The sequence below is a fragment of the Neodiprion pinetum genome, chromosome 2, assembly GCF_021155775.2.
Source record: "Neodiprion pinetum isolate iyNeoPine1 chromosome 2, iyNeoPine1.2, whole genome shotgun sequence".
NCBI classification, from domain to species: domain Eukaryota; kingdom Metazoa; phylum Arthropoda; class Insecta; order Hymenoptera; family Diprionidae; genus Neodiprion; species Neodiprion pinetum.
The window spans coordinates 31159961-31175989 of NC_060233.1; the positions used below are offsets into that span (position 1 = coordinate 31159961).

General features: G+C 43.9%; 1 protein-coding gene across 3 annotated transcripts in view; it reads right to left on the reverse strand.

Annotated features, from left to right (window-relative positions):
- The window catches only part of mib1 (mind bomb 1), a 248572-nt gene that overhangs the window by 26959 nt on the left and 205584 nt on the right, over positions 1 to 16029 (reverse strand). The gene's annotated exons all lie outside the window — the stretch shown is intronic.

The following is a 16029-nucleotide window of genomic DNA, read 5'->3' on the forward strand; positions in this document are numbered from 1 at the left end:
ATGATGGAAAGGGGGAAAGGTGGCGGTGAACTTTTGGGAAAGTGCGACTCTCTTCCCCACCAAAGAAAACTAATTTAAATTGTATAATAGGTTTGTCGTTATATGCATTCCGTATACATGTATATACATGTGCATATAAAACGTATGCGCATACTAACGCGAAAACGTTTCGTCTATTAAACGATCCACAGTCTTTTTGATCGACGAACCATAAAACAAAGGTTACGCATTATACAGACGTCACACTTTTATTATTTTTGAATTTCCCGCGTCGCTGCTTCTAATTTTACCAGCTCACAATTCCACCGTAATTCGAATTCACACCCCCTCGGTTTACGCAAACTATATACCACCCTGACAGCGATGCCGATATAATATTTCGGTGCAGTCAAATACGAGGAATCAAGCGTTTCGACCTCGCGGTAAGCGCCGCGCGATGATAAATCTTTGTTTTCCGAACAACTCGATTAAGTGCGAACTATTCATTGCGAAAAATATTGGTGTTTTCTACGAGCACGGAAGTATTTTTTTTCGCTGACATCAAGGTTCGCCAAATTTGTCGAGAAAAATGAAACGGAGCGTGCAGAAAAGAGAAACGCGCCCGCTGAACATATTTGTCCTTTTCCTTCCCATTTCAAAAAGTCAACCTGTGCGTTCACCCCCATTAAATAACGGAATGTTTTAGCTGTTGATTCAACGGTTATTAGCTCTCGGAGGTTTGCTCTTCATCTCTAGTACTAATACAGCAACAGTAGCAACGGAGTTTCCACGTGCAGTGTTCCCGCCGTCTTCTTGGCACGTTCCACTCTCGACAAGTTTAGTGCCAGAGTCGTAATCGAACTGGTGGGTCCGTTCCGTTCTTTCATTGCCCACGTAAAACGTTTCGATTTGCAATTTCTTCGCTTAACTGCCCCCCCGCTGTCTTCCGAAGCAGTTTAGATACGGGGGAAGCCACCCTATAAGCTACCCAGATACGTATTTTCTCCCGTCTCCCATAATAGTACCCATTTATACACAAACACTAGCCTCTTCCCCAACTTTTCATTTTGCAGCAGCCTCTATTTGTCAGCAGTGGCAAACTCCAAGTCTTGTCGAGCACGTTAGAAAAAAAAAGATGGAAAATATTTTGATAAAAATTTGAAACGTTCTACTTTACTTGTGAAAAAAAGCATCTAAGCATTGTCTCACCAATGGACCAATTTCCACAAATCGATCCCCTGCAAACTAAAATTTTCGCGTATTATTTTCATCGTACAAATGATTCGCGTCAACGGTCCATTTCCCCATGGAAATGAGGTATCCGTTTATCAGAAAAATAACCGATAAAATTTCCAAACCGTGTATCCGTCTGACAGAAGCAGCGGTGCAGGTTATGTGATTTTAAATATCGTATTTTCGGAGTTGTAACGTGTCTGCGTGAACTTGTCCAACTTTCCATGGATCGAAGCCATCTCCGGAGATATTATTCGAACTTCGAGAGCAGAAATCGGAAGTAGTTTCATTTCATCGTCGTCTAACACGGCGCTGGATGTGGGTATCTGTTGGTGGAGTATCGCGTCGGACGAATCGCTGGTTCGTTCTACTTGGTGCGTTTGGATCGATGCGGTACCGTAGGAGGACTCATACGTATGTAAAGTAAGGTGAGTCAAAACGGGCCATCCGTCTCCAGAAAAAATCCTCACCAAAGTGAAAAATATAAAAATTTCTTTTCGAACGGCAAAGAAGATATTTCGTTCGCGTTCAAAGTAAACTTAACTTAATTTCTTATCACATCTTTCGTTGTCTCAATAAAATGTCATTTTATTACGAATGAATGACCATTTCGTTTGACTGCAAATGTTTTATATATATTTTTTTTTTAATCGTACTTTACAAACCGTGAAGTTTTGATCGACGGAGAGAAGTTTTTTTGCTTTTCATCTAACGCTGTCTGTTTTTTTCCCCCGCAACCAAGGAATGGAAGCGATTGATGGAAAAGTTGCTATGAGCGGATTTGGCGTATCGATGGTACGGTAGTCGGTTAGTCAGCATTTCCAGAATGCGTAACTGGCTTTATTGGAAAAGTCTCATTATGCGTCCGTCCGTTCGTCATACGGTCTTCCTTTATTATTATATCAGCACAGAGAGAGAGAGGTGGAAAGGATGGAAGAGGATTAGATGGGATACTGACGCAGCGACTTCTCGCAGTTGACATCTCGCTAACGAGCCGTATTTCAACGGTGACTTCAAGCCCTGTCTCTCCGCCCGGCTGCAGGTTCACCTTTCATTTCCTGCTGAAGCTTCGAATTTATCAGCCGGGTCAGCAGCGCGCTAGTTGAAGAGTGGAAGGGGAGTCCTCGTTCGATTGTCGCTTCTTGTTTCCTCGTAGCTGATTACGGACTTGGAACGATTCCTTTTTATAATTCACACCGGATTGCGGGGGGTCGCGAACCTCGGTTACTGGACAACCGAGAGGCGCCGAGTCGTCGATAAGATAAAGCGGATATTGCTTCGTTACGGACCGGGTCTCTTGTACCTCTAGCGAATGGGGTGAATGCAACGAATGTTCGTATTTCCAGGACGAATCTAACCTGCAGCTAGAATCTGGCGTGACTATGGATGAGAAAATTTTTCCTCTTTGAGGTGCAAAAATTTTCTCGCGTGCAGCTAATATACACGAGCACGATATCGTCTGCATCGAGTAGAACGTTATTCGAAGGAGCATGTGTACAGACTTCGGGGGGAGTTACTAGGGCATAAAACGATGGCGTGTAGGTACTCCAAGTTGCTGAGTTTAGAAAATAATAAAAACACGGCAGGTGTATTATAAGTCGACTCTACGCGTTCCGGGGGCGCAGGATCCCGCCGTGCTTCCCGCGTAACGATCAAAGTACCGAGATAGCCTTGTTTCGCAAATACGGCGGACAGCCGGTCCCCTCGCTTATAGGTGACATCAGTTTCACCCCGGATGCAGATAACTATACATCAACTGTTGTAAAATACAAAATTCCACCGGGATTATCCTCCCAGGATCCGGGTTAAGGGGTGACACTACACTCCGAACTCCAGCCTTACAGTCTTGGATATAGGATTTTCATGCGATTCGCACGATGCTTTTACGACCTTCAAAACAAGCTCGGCGCGAAATTTCTCTCCGAGTTTTCCAACTGCCCCGACCGGAATACTTCGTCTAATATTCTCGATTCTGTTGCAAATTTTCTGCTCGGTATTCTTGCCGGTAGTACTTATAAGTGCTTGCAGACTTGGAAAAATAAATAATCACCCGCTGCTGAACGAGACTGAGAAGCCGACTGCTTCGGTCCTTTTTCTTTTTCATCGTTTTCACCGGCATACTCTCCGTTGAAAATTTCGGTTCTTACTAGCGAGTCGTAAAATCCGAATGTTTTTCGGTTACGTATGTGCGCATGGCATAACTGTTTTAACTGATCCGTAAAATTTTACTGCAACCCCAGTTCTTTTCCGTGTATATTGAAGTATGAATTTTTTCTTTAGGACCAGATGTCGAGTCACTCGCTGCGACCACGAACCAACCTTCGTTTTATCAAATGCATCGAAAAAGTAATGTTTACCGTAAAAGAGTTTGTACAAAAAATATTTTTTGTTTTTTGCACTAACGTATGATTGGAAAAAAAAAAAATAGCATCCAACCGACTTGTTTATGCGCAACGCCCCGGTTGTTTTTTTTTATTTATTGATCATTTGTCACCAATTTACTTGCAAACGGTCATCCTCCACCTTGACTCCAGTTTATCATTTGATTTAATAAGATTCGTTCCCGAGGAGATTCCGCTTTGGCTTATTTCTATTTTTCTTCACCCCGAGACTGCAGGTACATATTAAAAGTTAACACCTTCTCCACCGGGAAGTCGTCGAGTCTGCGGCGGCCGTTGGGTATTAGTGGGTAAAGTTTCACGGTACGTGGCGGTTAAACTTGACCAAGGATTTCAGAACTCCATTGCGAGAGGGTGGAAGGTAAGGGGGTGAGGGTTACTTTGAATTCTCGTCACGCGCATAGCTGGGAGTTAGATTTATTGATAAAAGCGAGATGCGAATTCGCATCGTGTCTGAAATATAGGCCATAGATCGAGGGACTGGGGTGGGCGGTAGGATCCAGGGCCCGTTTGTTTCACGCCCGACCGGCCGACCGACGGAAGGAACGAACGCCGGCATCGGGCATCGGAATTAAAAAATGGTGGCTCCGCATTTTTTCACGTCCTTCCGTAATTTATACCGTATATCCACCCGTTCGCAGACCGTGTACTTTGATCACTGATTAGAAGAGCTTTTTGCCCGACTCGTTTCTAGCCCGGTTGCATTTGGCAACTGCTTATCTCCGTTTTATCTCCGTATATTACTTTCGATTTATATCACTTCTATCCCCACCCCTGTTCCGCTGGTCATCGCCTCGAAGGCGAGCTTTTCCCGCAGTTCGGAAAACTTGCAAATCCGATTTCTCGACGCCGTGGGAGTTTCGGGGCTCGAGGCGTCGAGGCGTAGCTGAGCATAAAGCGGCTAACCAACCATTGGAATCCTTTGTTCCCGGAGTATAAGGGCGTTGAGTGGGCGGCTCCGCGGACTCGGCTCCGGCCCTTAAGGTGAGAAGGTAGCCTGGTTCGCAAATTAACCGGGATGTTTTGGAATTGAATTTTGATTCTCCCGGGAGTAAGCAGCGTGGTTATCGACGGCCAGTAAGCCCTCTTCCGTAGGCAGTATGTCGCAAACTACAACTGCGAAGATGTTGGCCGACCACCTCTCTGTGTTCTCAAGTCGCCGAGGGACAGCGAACCTCCGTTTCCCGCCCCGGCGTCACTTCTTACCGGTCCGATTCTAACCCCTGAACGTGTTGTTCCACCTCAAGGGTCAAAGAGCCGCGGAGAACATAGGGCGAGTGTCAAGGGCCAAGGGTTTGAGGTCGAGGGTTTTCAGTTGTGGGCTTAGGAACAACTCTCTACACGCCGCTGCGGCAGCTGAGCTCTTAATTTCGTCTCCTTTCGGCGATATGGACCACCGCTGGTTTCAGCCTTGGACCGGCTGTATTTCAGCGTTTGATTTATACCCCGTCAGACATCGATGTTTAACCGACTACCAAACGTGAATAACTGCCATGACTTTTCGCATCGCTGGATATACATTGTGTGAAAAATTCCGTTGTGCACCTCTATAGGATACAATTTGCTATCAATTCACCACTGCCCGATGTTGTATCTCAAAATTGTCGTTAAAAATCGTTACATATTAATTCGCAATCAGTTGATTTTTGAACATCAAATTACTTTTCTTTTCTTTTCTTTCTTTCCTTTTCTCGCAGTGTAAAACGCCGCTCTGCGTTTCACTCTGCAGCGGACGTTCGCTGCAGGACCGGATTATGTGCGACGAAGAGTGTAAGCGGGGAAGTGGGTCCTCGAGTTTCGGAACTGTAGTTGGCCGCCGTTATTCCCTGTAAGGTTTTCGCCGAGGTCGGAGGTCGGAGGTTCGGGGTTCGCGGAGTTTAGTTCAACGGTATAAATGCGCGCCCCCGGGGCAGTTTCGCGTGCCAGGACCGCGTGGTACCCCACGACCGATCGTGGTCGATATCCCCCTTCGCCCAACCACCCCCTCATCCCCGCCAACCGGCCACGTAGTCATCGCGCACGGCCGACCAACCCGCGCTGACTGGTACCGACAGCAAAGCGGCACAAGTCCTGCACGGCCACTAGACCAGAATTGACCAATTTACGTATATCGCAGGGTGCGCTAGGTCTTGCCCGGCTGACGAATGGCATTAATGCGCGAACACAGTGGTGGATGTGGAACCTGGGATCGTGGTCCGGGGGGTGGGGGCAGTGAATAATGATTTAACAGTTTTTCTACCTCATTATGTCGCCGAGTCGTGTATTATGTATATATAGCTTATGCCAGGATTCGGGGGAAAGACCGAGAGAGAGAGAGAGAGAGAGAGAGAGAGAGAGAGAGAGAAAGTCGCAGGGGTGATTTTTTTGTAATGATCACGGAGTATAAGGGGAGTGGGATATAAATTTTGCGTAATCCTTTTAACTAAGGGTAGATAAAGCATTGAGGAAGTCGAGCGAATCGGAGAGCGCGGTTATCCGTTGAAAATAAATGCATTTTTATACCCGCATCGACTTCGCCTCAACCCCTACCTATTTCTCTCCTCTGCAATATTTTTTTTCCTCCTTTTCTTCAATTTTTATTTTTGTTCTTCTTCTTTCTTTCTCTTTGCCATGGCAGATCGTTTTTTGGGGAATAGACCGAACGGCGTCGCCTTTCTGTTTAACAAAATTGAGAGATGTTTTTCTTTTTTTTTTTCTGGCATCATTCTTTGTCCTCCCTTTCTTGTTCGCGGTGTTCTTTTTTTTTTCATTTTTTTTTTTTTTTTTTCTCTTTGGTTTTGCCGTCCTGTTTACGGCACACAAAAGCGGCGTGATTAATCGAGACGAGATGCCGGAAAAATTAAAACCTGTCACCGTCGAAAGTGGTGGCGTTGCATCAATCTCTTCAGGCGCGGCTCTACCCTCAAAACATGCGATTGTCACACGTCTGCCATTTTTTACCTTCACCTTTTTTTTTTCGGTGATTTTTTGTGTGTACCCAAAGGAATTTTAATCCGCCGCTTGGCGTTCGGATTAATACGCGTATCAATATTCACTTCACATCGACATCACGCTCCGCATGTTGCGCAAAAATTTTACACGCATCGTATAATTTATAATTATACATAATTACGTTTTACATATTAAACATTCCAGCCACGAATGGCTGCACCGAGAGCGAGCGAAAATTGTTAAGTGAATGAACGTTGAAGAGAAATGCGAAACGTGGTTTGTCGGAAGGCACGCTGATTTCCGCGCGAAGAAATAAAATTTACACCGCAGAGATGCGGTTCCGAAGGAATACGAACGTACGTACGTACATACATACATACATACATACATACATACATAATCCCTCCCTCTGTTTCTGTATTTATTCCTCCCGTTTGTTCATTTCACGCTCGTCTCAGCTGGGAATACAAAATAAGGGAATCCCCTAACCGAACGAACACATTGCTGAAAAAACGCCAAGTTCTCGAGATTCCTGGCATGTTACATTTTCAAAGAGTTATAGTCGAGCGAAGTAAAATTTAGCATTAATTTCCCTGAGGCCTGAGATAATAGGAAAATCTCAAAGGTTTAATAAAAGCTGTGCTGTTTAACAGTAACCAAATGGAAAACAATTTTCTTGTGTTCACGGAGGACGTACTTTTTCACTAATTTCTGTTCGTTCGCATATTCTTCGAAACTTGGCTGGACACCCAGTTAATTGAATAAAAGCTGTCATTTCTCAGTTATACGCTCTGATTTAAATTCACGATGGCGTCTTTGAAATCCCTCACTCTTTAATACAGTTATTGAAGCTCATTATAGAGCAGAGCATAATATTTTAATTCGTAAGAAAATACGTTAAAGGCTAGGTAACGAAGGGGGAGTATAGTTATGTATTCGAGAGAGGATGAAGAGGGAGTACGCGTAGGAGATTGAGTTGTTAGCATGAATAAACTAACTTCGGAGGAAAGCAGCGGGCACGTGTCTGTATTGCCTCATTATAATTATAATTTACCGCGAAATCAGCTGAAAGTCTAGACGTAGCTTTTTTCAAATTCATTCGTTCTTCCACGAAGGTACGCAATACCCTGAAATCGAACCTTTCGCAGCAGATGATATTGTTCAAAGACACAACCGGGCAAAGGACCGAGGATAACAAAAGAGCCGGTACTCCTTTGGTCAGCGTAAAGTCTGCAAATTCTAAAAGCGCGGTCTTTACTTACGTCGTAATTCAACTATCGACGGCTTTCTCTTTCTCCTGTAATTACGAAGCAAGCGCGACCCTGTCGGATGAAATTCCACCAGCCGATAGAGAAGAAGAGCGAGAGGAGAGGAAGGGGGAAGAGGGAGAGGGAGATAGAGAGAGAGAGAGAGAGTCAACGAGAGAGGAGGGGTAAAGATGGGCCAGTGCAGCCGGCCGCAGTCTGCAATGCGGTATCCCGATGTCCGATTCGATTTCAACCCTCCTTTCGTCCATTCCTTTTCATCCCCCCCCCCCTCTCTCTCTCTCTCTCTCGATGCTTCTCTCTCACTCTCTGTTCATATCTCCGTCTGTTTCTACCACCTAAATGTATAGAGAGGGAGAGGGAGAGAGCGAGTGTATCAAAGGGAGACGTTACAGGTCGACTAAAACATCGACTAGCCGGCACTCACTCAAATTGATTACAGATTGCCTATACGGGTACGTCTACACGCGAGTCTTGTACCTAAGTATGCGTAATTTTACCTCGATTCGCACATTTTTCCCAAATACTTATATTGTGGGCGATTTTGCCAATTAAAAAAAAAAAAAAAAAAAGTAGGAAACAGAAATTCCAGACTTCCGTTCGGATCCTCGTTAAAAACACGTTTCATTGAAAAGACAACGGTTTCAACAATCATCACTTAGAATTCGTTGCGCATACGTTTCCCTCATCCATCACCACATATCGGAAGAATCATGGTCAACAATTCATGGAGGTGAAAACAAGATTCCGAACACCATCCATGTTTGATTTCGTTGATCCAGTTCGCGTCTTGACCGTAAAAATAAACGATAACTTAGATCCGAAGTATCATAATTCTGAATGATCGGAGAAAATGATCTCCCCCGATGCACGGACGGACGGTGTTTCTGCCCCGCGACCTGCCCCCATAAACTCTGACCGACCCCCGTGAGCGGGGGTTATTAGATCGTTCAGTGATGAACGACCGAGGCCGCCGTATGGCAATGTATCACTGCCATTTAGGATTGTGACTTTCGACCCGTATTACGAGCTCCGGATCACGTGAAACTGGGACTGGAATCGCGCGGTGTTCCTCAGGGCGTATACGCACATCGTATCGACGTTGGGGACCTCCGAGAAGAGGCGTTCCGTAGGATCCATACCCTCTATGCTTTTCATGCACAGCGCGAAGTGGGACGGTTTTGATTAAAGGTGAGTCACGTAGAAGCGCTCTTGCACATTTCACCGGACCGTGAGATTTTTCCAGAGAAACGTTTCCCAACAGTTGGAATATGATACGAAGCGAAGTTGATCACGAGCAGGTATTAGAGATAATTACACTCGAATTTTATACCCAACATTTATAGCGTGTGAAAAAACAACCGACGTGGAAATCTCGTTTCATTTCATTGTCAGAGTAATCTAGAGGGGCGCACCGCGACGCAAGTTGTGACTATAATAAAATGTCATATCTACCAAAATTTTCACCCATAGTATGCGTGTAATAACATAGAGCGTGACGGATGACCCCATCTTTCGTTGGTATTTTTTGACTCGTTGTGAGCGGCAAATTTATAAAAATTGCGATAACAGTGGTATAAAATGAAGGAGTGAAGTGATGCGCGGTATCACGAAGTGCGCTAGCTGTTGCTCTTCGCTAACTGACACGTGCCTCGTCTGTATCAGTTTTGCGCTGAGCGCGTTGCGTTGGTCCAATTTAATGGGGATGGTCTAGTCGCCGGTTGAAAATTCTACCTGTACGGATCGACGAGCGAGCGAGCGGCGTGAAAAGGTAAAAATAATAATAAAGCAAAATAGAAAACGTGGTGAAAAAGTATACCTCTTGTAATTTACGCGTGTATCTTTCGGACTCGTTTGTTTCACTCGGATCAACATTTTCACGTACTGCTGTGTGGTTCATATCTCACGAACCGAGCTGTCCAACTGACTGACAAATTTTGCACTGCCGCACAGAAGGTGTTATCAAAAAAATTTTTTCCAGATCACCAACCGTGGACAAGACTGCTGGCAACGTTGTTTGGCCCACTTTTTATCGTCAAAAAACGAACGATTTTTTGGTGAAAAATTGTGCCTCACATTTTTTAATCCACCTTCAACGCTTTTCCCATCATTGCTAGAGTTTTGCCACCCGAGGTATTAGTATTTACATTGTTTCGAGGGAATATAAATGACTAATCGCGTCAAGAGTAGACACACGGATGATTTGTCGAACTTACCAAATATAGCGAAATAATTTGTTCGATTCAAAGAAATATTATTTGATTCAACAAAAATTTTTTATTTTTTTTATCGCCACATTCTGTAAATTCAAGTTATTTTTTTTTACTTACACATGGTTCAAACACGCTTAATGATTCGCTGTAATCAATTTTCAACAATAATTCAAGCAAACAGTGAAAATCAGAAATTTCCCGATTATACATCCTGAAATCTATATGCAATATGCATGTCGTGTGAAAACGTTAGCAACCGCGTCTCCTCTTGTCTCCTTTTCTTCGTTTTCCCTGTTTTTTTTTCTCCGACAAGAGAGGTATAAGGTATTCTCATTGTGCCAGTAATTGATGAAAGAATTATACGCGAGTTATATGGTCTTAGAAAGTAGGTATATACCTGTAAGCGTTGAAGATACTACAGTAGTAACAGAGGCGCGTACGTTGTTTTCAGTCCATAAGCCGATAGTGGCGAACAGCAGCGGAGGTTAGGGGGATGAAAAATCAAGGTGAAAGAAAGATACGAAACAATTGTAGCGCGGGCGTTCTTTTTGTTAAATAAAATGCTGTCGAAGCTCCATCACATCCAGTATCCGTTCTACCTCTAAGGTAGGTACGTATAGATATACAACAGGTACATGCAATACATACAGCTAAATAGTACAGCCGACGGTAAAGTAAATTACAGTAATCCGTAACGAAGTCGTTTGCGACGAATGTACCGCGATTAATCCTCCGCTCTCTGCAGAACCATACATACCAGCGAAGAAGGAGGAATCTGTATCAATCCATCGAAATGGTAGCGCGCAGCTACTATATGGAATTTAATTGCACGCTCCGTTTTGCAGACGTAAACGATTTTCTTCTTGCTTATGTGTATATATATATATATATATATATATATATATACACACGTATACGTATATACGCTACATCACGCCGCTTGATGATCCTGCGTTTCTTCATCTGGCCACTACGCTACGGGTATAATGCCGGGGCAAAAAAATGACGAAACACCGAGCCGCGGCGGCGGCGCGACGCTGCCTTCTAAGGATTTGAGCGACAGCTGGGGGCGACCTCGTAAATCAAGGGGCAAACCGTTTTTCGTTTACAAGGTCACCGTCGTTCCAACTGACAAATTTTACCCACATGATTAATGCCGCTTCAACCCTTAACGACATCACCTGTCGTTGGCACCCAGCGTCAACGCTTATTTGGGTAGCCCAAAAAATGACCCAAGTCAACTCTGTGACCGCGAGTTCAATGCGACATAGTTTGCAATAATTAGTCCAGGACGCTTTGTGGAGTTTTTTTTTTTTTTTTTTGTTCTACAATTATACCTGGTGTTACATCCTCCAGATCTCAAATTCTCTTCCCATATTCTTACAGCCACTTTACGCAATTATCTTCTTATCATCACCTCGCTGTCTCGATTCCCATACAGCATCAGCGGAATGCTCCCTGTACTACTAAACTAGAACTAACCGGTCCCTTGCAGCTTTCTTCCCATGCAGTCATTCTCAAGTCATTTTTCGTTTAGCCAACATCTAAATTCACCTCTACTCCCTCTTCACTCTTGCGAACGATTTATCTTACGCATCTTCTCATTGTACTATCCATATCTTCCACGATAAATCAATTATGTAATCAAACATTCAACTGCCCCGATATCAATTCCTTTCACTTTCACTCATTTCCTGCATCGAGAGTAGTGGCACGTAAGTGTATATTCGAAATGTACGAGCCCTGAAATTGAAAAATAAACATCTTGGCTCGCTCGGAAAAAAATTTGATCGTAATGACCAAAATTTAGTCCTGGCAACGAAATTTCAAGGTTATAACCCGACCAAACATTATTTTCACCCAACAAAAAAGTTTAGTTGATTTTATGGTGCGCTGAATACAAAATGTTTCAATAATGCCTAAGAAAAGGTTTGGCACCAAAACCCATGGATTCTGTTGCCATTGTGAAATTAGATCTACACAGTCAAATCATTTTGGGAAGATTGAATAATGGTTGTTTAATTATACTAGCTGAGAAAATTATCGTTTGATTGAAATTTATGAATTAGGTATCACATCAAACAATGACAAAGGAACATGCCATTACGAATCGACAGACTGATTCAATGGTATTAGACCACGAATGATTTAGTTCTACTGATTATACTAGACAAATGCCTGGACCCCCTCCTAATAACTGCTCACATTACGTCTCCGGCGAAAAATGATTTTTAACACGTTACAGCGAGTATTTTGCCACTTCAATAAAAAATGTTGTAGATTTACGATGTAACGTGTTATTTGATAACGGTAATCAATTAGTAGCTCTCATGATTTCGAAAATTTTATCATATATAAATTTACTAATCCTTATCCAACGAATAGATTTGGTGGGCCGTATGAAGCGATTTAGGTGAATCTACCAGAGCGTGTTCAACATTTTGATAATACCATGGAAAAAGTATTATTTCATTAAATTGACTAAATTGAAATCGAGATTTCGTATTTATAAGTATATTTCGTTCAGTTAAAATTTTTTGTGCGGTTTTAAAACGTTTGTTTAATTCATTTTGGTACTTTAAAACAAAATATTGTGTTCCCAGGAGAAAATTTTCTACAAATTTTGTACAAATGCGTCTACAAATTGATTTAAAAAAAAAAAGCGAAAAGTTTTCTCCGAGTGCTGGATCTAGAGTAGGTTCCGGTCGCGGTTAATAGAAATCTACACGATCTACCCTGTAACGGTGGTGTGAAATTTGGAATTTTGTAAAATCTAGGGCATTGAAGTTTGTTTGATTGTGTAATTTTCATACCAGTTCCTTTCGAGTAAAATTTTTTTGTGCAAATTTATGTCTACTCGAATAGCTGCACCCATCACGGCATAATGTTCGACAATTCTGATTGTAGGTGAGGAGTCGTCAAGAAAAAACCTCACTGGTTCTTATCCATTCTACGGTAAATCGACGACGCTTGTAAGTAAAGATTGTTCTATTCGCCCATGTTTTACCCTCATTAGTTAGCGGTCGAAGCGACAAACGCTAAGAGTTACGCACACATAAGTGAAAAAACACGCAAACACGCACACGCGCACGCGCACAGGCTCACGAATAACGGTAATAATAATTACGACGATAATCACAGCCTCCCTCTGCGACCTGAACCCAGCAGAGGCAATCAACGTCCGCCCCGTCTGACCTGTACTCTTCATTACTACTAACGAGCCCGGTACAAGTCGGCTGTTACCACTGACAGTTAACCGCAGGACCAACCGACTTATTGTTGTCGAGTTTCGCCGGTCGTCCTATTGGCCGTCTCGTACGTTCACAAAGGTTGTCACAGTCCTGATTAATATTACCGACATACGGTTGTGAAAGGAAACATTTTCGGTCTATACTATTTTACACATCGCGCCGAAATAATAAGTAGCGGATGATTGGTATAATTTTCTTTTACTCACGATCTTGGCCGCTCAAGTACAAGATATCGATCAGTCGAAGATCACTCACCTGAAACAGAAAAGAAATTTTTTCGTATTTTATAGAGTGGAAACGATGGGGTACCGGATGAAATTCACAGAGGGAAATGCGCCGGCTTATCTCTCCCACCCGATATACTGAAAAGTTTACGAAATGTGAATCGAGGGGGAGGGGGAGGGGGGGGGGGGGGACTACCGCGTAACCGTAAATCACACATTGCGCAATAACACCACGTAATCTACAATCTTAAGACGTTTCAATGTTTTCAGCACTCGGGCTTGCCGCGGTTTCTTTCCGCCAGATCTTCCGCTTCGAGAGTCATCTGTGATTTGTCTCTCTGTTGTTCTACCTCCCTGCGGCATATGGCAGGATATAAAAATACCGATTTCCCTCGACTGTGCTCGTGTAGTACGTCGGAGAATCCGAAGAAGTGGAAAACGTCGACTTTGTTTTTGGGATTTCGCATTTTTTTTTTCTCCATCCCTTAGCTAAGCGTATTTGCAAAAACATTCACATTCGGAACTCCAAACGATACGTTTCCTCTACCGAATAAGCAGACCGCTATCAAGATACGAGCACCAGAAACGATCATATCGATCTGTTTATCGCTTCAGCTTGAGCGGTGAGGCGAAAAATATAATTCAAACTAGTTCGGAATCGGTGGAAAGAATACAAATGAGACTCTTCGTCAAATTAATTCTGGTAAATAGATTTGGATCGGAACGTGCAACTCATTCGATACACCCGAAACCTGCTCTCGCGTACTCTGATTAATTTCTCAACTAAATGTTCTCGCAATTCTATTACCACTACTAAATCACCGATACGTGATAAACAAAAAAAAAAAAAAAAAAATAGCGCGTTTAATTTCATCACTAAATAAAAATAATCGAGTTATTGGGAAGTAGTGTAGAGAAAATGGAGACTGATCTTCTTCCGAATCAATTTTCCGCCAAGATTCGGTCTCATGGAATTTGCGATTGCGCGATCCGGGCTAACAACTATTAATCACCATAGAGATATAAAAGCGAAACGGCGGAGCGGTAAACAACGAAATCCCCCCTCCCCCCTTTACTACCCTTTGCCCCCCGAAGTAACACCTGCTACTTAGCGCCCCGGGTGCGGGGGCACATAAATTATTCATCGAGACAGTGTGGAAATACATCGAGCTTGGAGGCGCGCGCCACGGTTCTCTCTTCATCCTCTCGCTCTCTCGCTCTCTCGGCATGACAGCAAACGGCTACGTGCGAGTAGAGCGACCGACAAAGCCGTTGTGTTGCGTTACGCGTTACGTCGTGTTAACGTTAGGTTAGGTGAGACGAAGTAAGGTTAGGTTAGGTTAGGTTGCGTTACAAACCAGACTACCTTCTGAGCCGCTTTTCAACGCGTTTTCACCCACGCACTCGAGAGAATCCTCCATCCCTTTTTATACTATTTAAAGCCAGGGTAAGCGACTCTCGCACTTTTGAGCTTTTAACACTCAACTCGAGTTTCAGACTTTCCGACGGTTTGCAGTTCACGTATATAATCAGAGCTAAGTGTAAGCTATTATCCCCGATGCGAGTTCGCGCCTTCGGATGGACGAAAAATTGATGCCACAGGTCTGATATGGAATTTTAAGCGGAAATAAACGACGGTGAATCGGTATGAGAAAAAATGTCTGCCGGTATGTTTTGTAAATGGTACCAACTGTATAAAAAAAAAAAAAAAATGTCTACAACGTGAGCTTTTTACACTCTCCGAAGGTGACGAACCGAATCAAAGCTTTCTGGGGGCGACAATCGTATGCTGGATGAAAGCCGGGCGACGATTGTTGAGACGTAATATTTGACAGGCGGTGTTTGGAGTAGCAGTTATCTCGGGTGTTTATACACGCTCGTAAAAGGCCCAATCTGCCTCGATAAGTTGCGGTGGAAAAGAGGCGAATCTGTTGTCGGATGAATATCTGTACACCGAGGCGGCCGGGGAAGCCGGCAAATGAGCGTCATAACTAGGGAGGACATTGTCGTGGTATTGTTGAGCTTTTTACGCGTCGAATTATCAGCCCCGCCGATTCCTCCGGCGGGTGGTCGAGGCCTCGTTTCCCGCGGCGTCAAACAAAGCTTGAACAACGAACAGCCGGCGATGCGATCGAGGCGGGAGAATATCATCATCATCTCTTTTTCTTCTTCTTCTTCCTCCTTCTCCTCCTCCTCCTCCTCTTGCTCCTTCTCGGCGCAAGCATAGGGCGAATTTTATCGCGAAATGAAATCCCCGCCCCCGTCAGAGCGGGAAAGGAAGCAGATTAGCGGATACAGTGCGGCTAGGGTCACGTTCAATTGTCGAAATACGAAAGCGAAGATTCAGAATAGCCGACGTTCGTCGGAACACGATTGTCTAGTCAGATTACCGGGATCATCCCGGCCTAATCTCCCTCTGGACCCCCGTGTCTTACGATCGGTTCCTAGCTACGACCTCCACTCTTTCCGACATCCGGCCTTTGACCATTGACCTCTGACCTCCAACCTCCAACCTTAACTCTGTCGATTCTCCC